Source organism: Micromys minutus, assembly GCF_963924665.1.
Source record: "Micromys minutus genome assembly, chromosome: 1".
Classification (NCBI taxonomy): domain Eukaryota; kingdom Metazoa; phylum Chordata; class Mammalia; order Rodentia; family Muridae; genus Micromys; species Micromys minutus.
In genome coordinates, this window is record NC_137969.1 from 60,850,854 (window position 1) to 60,856,853 (window position 6,000).

A 6,000-nucleotide genomic window follows, 5' to 3' on the forward strand; every position below is an offset into this window, starting at 1 on the left:
TTTTTTTCTTTTCTCTCTTAGTTTCTTGAATCACGAGTGTCAGGGAAACGTACAGTCAAGATACTGACCCCAGACCATGCAGAATATAAGCCCAGGATTACATTGAATGCATTGTTTTGTGAAGATCTAGAAGCTTTCAGGGCTTGTGGGCTAGCCACCCAATCTGTGAGCAGGCAAGTTTCCGGAGCTGCAGAGATGGATGAAACAGCTCGTTCAGGTGCACACCACCCCCACCTCCTCTATCCACACAAAATATACTCCCTGGGTTGACACAGAACATATTGCAATTATCATTACAGGTACAGAGACCACAAAAACATGCAACATTCAGGTTCATACTCTACAGGAAGGCTAAAAACGAACCCACAATTAAAGTGGTAAAAGCTAAGGTTGGCAAGGACACAGGAGAGGGTGCCTGGGAAAAGGGTCCTCTGGAGGTGACCTCAGTATTTTATGTGAGTACAGACATTCGCATGTCTGTGTGGATTTGAAGAAAATTGAAGGGCTCAACAAGTTTTCTGAGCAGATGGAAGAGTCTAGGCATCAACCAATCAGGAAAGGTTAGGAACAGACCAAAGATAGAGTTTTTGATGGAAGCAGGGAATTGTCAAATGGCACAGTGTTTGAGACACACCCAGAGCCATGCCAAGAGGAGCATGGAAAAGCATGCAGGCAAGCTTGGCTTTGGTCTGAAGATAAAAAGACAAGGCTAGGAAGGAACAGACACTTCAGAGAGCTCTGCTCCCCCCATGGTTCACAGACCCATGGGAAGGGGCTCAAGATCACTGGTCATTGGCGGAATGATAAATAAAGAAGTCCCTGATGCACTGCTGTGGGCCATAGATACCTGTGTGGATGTGTCAAGTGTTTGATGCAGATGCAAGGAAAACAAATGTCCACCTTCTACCTCTAAGAATGCAAACTGCTTATGGAGTAGCCATGCCTTTTGTTTCCTGTAATCTGGCTCACTTGGTAAGATTCAAAGATCGTGAAATATCCAAACCCAACACTGTTGCTGTGGTCAAGAGGTGCTTGCTGACTGGAACCTGGTGTGGAGGTTCCCTGGGAGGTCCGGCCAACAATTTAACCAATGCAGATGTGGATGCTTGAAGCCAACCATCAGCCTGAGCTCAGGATACCTGGTGGGAGAGGTGGCAAAGGACTGGAGGAGAGGAGGGGGATTGCAACCCCATTGGAAGAACAACATAGTCTGGCCTGACTACCCAGTTCTCCCAGAGACTAGACTACCAGCCAAGGAGTGTACCTGGAGTGATCCATGGCTCCTGATATATGTGTATCAAAGGATGGCCTTGCCTGACAGCAACGGGAAGGAAATCCCTTGGTCCAGGAGGTTTGATGTCCCAACATAGGGAGATGCTGGAGCGGTGGGGAGGGAGAGTATAGGTGGGTGGGGGAGCACTCTCATACAGGCAAAGGGGAGTGGGGAGGGCAGATGTGGGATGGGGGATTGGTGGAAGGGTAACTGGGAAGTAGGAGATCATTAGAGATGTAAATGAATGGAATAATTAATAAAAAGAAAGGAAAGGGGGGAAAGATGGTGAAATATGCCACAGTATCACCTTGTAGATGAGAGGCAGAATTCTTTGTTACTTAATTGCTCCTTCCAGGTAGGACCACATGAGCAATTGTGCCTGGAATAGAATAACAGAAGGTGGAGCTGTAAGGCTACATGGGTGAAGTCCAACTTCACAGGCCTTCTGTGGGTTGGTTAATAGGAATTATTTTGAATGTCTTAAAGCATAGAGATTATCCTACTCTTGGTGTCTCTTATTAGGGTGATTGGGGAAGGTCTACAGTGATTCCATATGATAGCACAGAAAGGAATATGGTTGGGAAAAGGAGCCTCAATCAAGTACTTAAAGAGGAGGAAGGGGAAAGAAGAAAGAAATGATGAGTACTAGCTTTTCACCAGAGGCTCAAACCTGGATGACACATTAACAGTGCATTTATACACACACAAACACACACACACACACACACACACACACACACACACACACACACTTTCTTTTAACATCAGCCCATGGGAAAGGAGAGCAAGGTGTATGAGGGCCACACCCATTCTGCCCATATTCCATTAGCCAGGATGATGTCACAGTGGCCATTTAGTCCCATGGTCTTGCTGATATGCAAAGGAAACTGGGAAATGTAGTCTAGGGCAATTGTTCTGTATGCAGAAAAGGACAACTAGCAGGCTTAAATAAATCTACACTCACAAGACATTCCCATTCACACACACACTTACATGGAAAGCCCCTTGAGGGCTATGATGTTCTCTTGCCCTTTGATTAATTTCTTAGCAACCAATTCTGCATTCAGCATGGTTCTTAATGGACAGACATCTAACTAAGACAAGCCTTGGGCAATTTTGGTGTCCAAAGATGGCTGCCACTTCAGGGCCTAGCATAAATATCTGATGCTTAGAATATTATTTTAGTCTGTTAAATTTAATCACCACCATGGCAGGGGGGAAGGAGACCAGCAACAGAAATAATGCCTGGACTTTCTGATTTTTATTGAATTTGGGATTGGGTAAATATTTTTAATAACATTAAACTTTGGCTTCTAAATAGCAATGTTTTATCTTCAGAGAAAACCAAACAGGTGCTGCTAATGAGCTGTTTTAACATGGTCACCACCTTCGGTCAAATTTTCCACTTCAGTTGGCTACCAGGTAAAGGTGAGCCAGGGCTTTCAGATGTACTCCCAGTGGTGGCTAATTACATTAAAATGTTGTTTTTCTGACCTAGTCCTTTTGTGCATGTGTGTGATTTTTTTTAATCATCCAGATATTTTTTATGGTTTCTTAGATTCCTCCCTTTAAAGCCATGGTCAGCACTGCAAGAGAATTTTTTTTAAGGTGTGGAGGGAAAGCATGTGAAGGACCAAAACCTCCACTCTGGGACTTCTTAACACTTACCTGGCATTTAGCAGTGCCTAGAAGATGCTCAGCCATACATAAATCCATGTAGGAGGTTCTCGGCCCCAGCCAAACCCATAGAAATACAGAGGCATCAACCCAGCCTTCCAGAGTCTCACAAGTTTAAAACCTGGGCTACTTTTTTTTTATGTATGAAATTTTTTATTTGCCCCAGCATATTTCAGCGAATAAGCAGGCATCAAGTAGTGTATCCTATATCCCAGGCCCTGTTTTAAGCGTGAAAAGTACAGAACTGATCAAATGAAAAGTCTTTATTCATCTAGAGTTTGCACTCAAGTAGCAGGAGGCGGGCAATGTAGTCTATCCCCAGTCCTCACCCTTCCTACCCAGAAGTGATTTCTCTATTGGCCAAGTTTCCTGGGAGCTTATTTTTCTTCTTTTGACAATGCTACAATGTACCAGAAGACATACTCAAGATGACAAAGAACAAGGATGACCTCTTGGTCTTTGTATTCACCACAGGGCCTTGGATGGTGCTGATGAATGCTCGTATGACCTCACTGGATGAATGGATGTCTTCACAGAGGCACATTTGGGTCTTGAGAAAGTCGAACATTTTTATTTCCATTCTCAAAAGGTTAAAAAGTAGCTAGAAGCCCAAGAGAGCTGATTGATACTCCTTAGCTCTGCCTTCTCCCTCTTCATGTGAGACTGGGATGGAAGAGCACAGAAGTGAACCTTCCTTACCATTGTACACTGTACCGGAACAAAATCTTTCCATGGACTCTATATTATTAATCTTCACTCTCAAGGGAGAAATTTGATTCTATGAGGATTACAACAGTGTAAGACATAGACCACGTCAAGGTGTAATTGGAAACTATGGAGATTTCATTGTACCTGGAGAGGGGGTGTGTATAGGGTCATGGGTGGCTGTTTGGGCTACTGTCTTAGTCAAAGTTTCTATACCTGCACAAAACATGACCAAGAAGCAAGTTGGGAAGGAAAGGGTTTATTCAGCTCACAGTTCCACATTGCTGTTCATCACCAAAGGAAGTCAGGACTGGAACTCAAGCAGGTCAGGAAGCAGGAGCTAATGCAGAGGTCATGGAGAGATGTCACTTACTGACTTGCTTCCCCCCCTGGCTTGCTCAGCTTGCTTTCTTACAGAACCCAGGACTACCAGCCCAGGGATGGCACCACCCACAATGGGCCTACCTACCCTTGATCACTAGTTGAGAAAATGTCTTACAGCTGGGTTGTATGGAGGCATTTCCTCAAAGGAGGCTTTTTTCTTTAAGAGAACTCCAGCTTGTGCCAAGTTGACACAAAACTAGCCAGTACAGCCCCCAAGAGGGATTTGAACTTTATTCAAAAGACAATAAAAAACCATGTCAAAAAATCAAGGTGAAGACTGGCAGAAGCCACCAGATTTTAACTCCGAAATATCAGTCTTGACCCAAACTAGTCATAAACAAACTTGTCTTAAAAAGATAATCTGAGAAAAGATGACTTTTTAAATGTAACCCATGGTAAGAAATTTATACTTTGATTTGCCCTCTGGTACTCAGTGCACCCATAGAGAAGCAGAAATTTAACAAATCAACACCCATCTCTACCACATGGGAAGTGCATATTTCTTATTCTAGTCTAATGTACTTCAGATTTAAAACGCAAGTCAAAACTCACTAAGCCATTTTTTGCTGGCCATTCAAGCATCTTGACTAGAAATTAGAAAAGGCAACATGTGTGGATCAGTAACAGTAAAGATGCCGATTGTGGGGGTGGTAGCCACCCACTCACAGCAAGCAATGAAGTTGGCTAGAGTCCTACACTTAGCAAGTGCAATTCTGCGTCCTCTCATTCAGAACCACCTTATTCCCTCCAGAGTTAGTGTCGAACTTTTTAGATGATAGCAATTGGCCAACTCACAGAGTTTGAATTTCTTGCCCAGGGTTTACGTAGCCAGGAGACAGTAAAGCTTTCCTTTATGTTGGTATATCTAAAGTAATAGTTCTCAGAGCTCACATTTTTGAGTTCTACTGTCCAGATGAGAGCCACTATCCACAGACACCTAATCTGACTTTAATTATTTAAAACTAAAAGTCTATTTTCTCAGTCCTGCTACTGCATTTTGTACACTATAGCCACAGGTAGCTGCTTGGGTAAGTGTCTCTCAAGGTGTGTGTTTGTGTGTGCTGAAAGCTTGGTCACCTAATAACACTATGGGGAGCTGGTGGAACCTTTAAGAGTGGAACCCAGTGGGTGGGAGTTAAGTCCCTTAGGCAGGCTATGACCATGAGGGTTATACTGGGATATGTACTCTCTGCTCTCTCCTGCTTCCCCTGTGCTGGCTGCCTCCTTCACCACTGGTGTGTTCCCTGTGTGGTGGACTCCCTCACCATAAGCCCCAGAACAATGAGCCAGCTATGAGACCTCCAAAATGATGGACCCAAACTTTTTCTCTCTTTGACTTGATATTGAAGTCACTTCCTTACAGAAACAGCAAACGGAGAAGGATTGATTCATTTGAGACAGCTGTTGAGCTCCATCTTTCACAAATGTAATGGACCAGAATAGAAAAAAAGAATGAGTAGGGGACGGTTTTTCTTGGTCAGAGGGGAGAGACTGAAATTCACTTCAACAGAAGCACGATGCCCACCAGGAAAGGCTTGGCGGTGATGAGACACTTACTCCACTCAAAAATGTTTGTCAAGGGCTCCAGTGTACCTGGCCCTGGAGATGTGTGATAGAGACAATGGGAAACTTGCTGCAGAAGAACTTGGTTAATCAGTTCCTAGAAGCTCCAGCTGTGGGTCTGCTGTGGCCACAGATCACAAATGAGAAGCCCTGGTTCTCTAAAAGAGCCATGAGACTGTACAGTGGGGTCTTTCCTGGGCAAGGAAGGGCAGGGAGGGGCACTGCTCCACATGGTGTAGAAGGCAGGTAACGGCTTTTTCCAGCTGTGACGGTGGCAGGTGGACAAAGGTGCCTTTGTACAGCTCCTGTGGACAGAAGTGATTTTGAGTGCACAGAAGGCCACCCACAATTGCCGGAGTTCTCCGTCCCTGAACATAGGAAGTTTTGAGTAGAAAAGA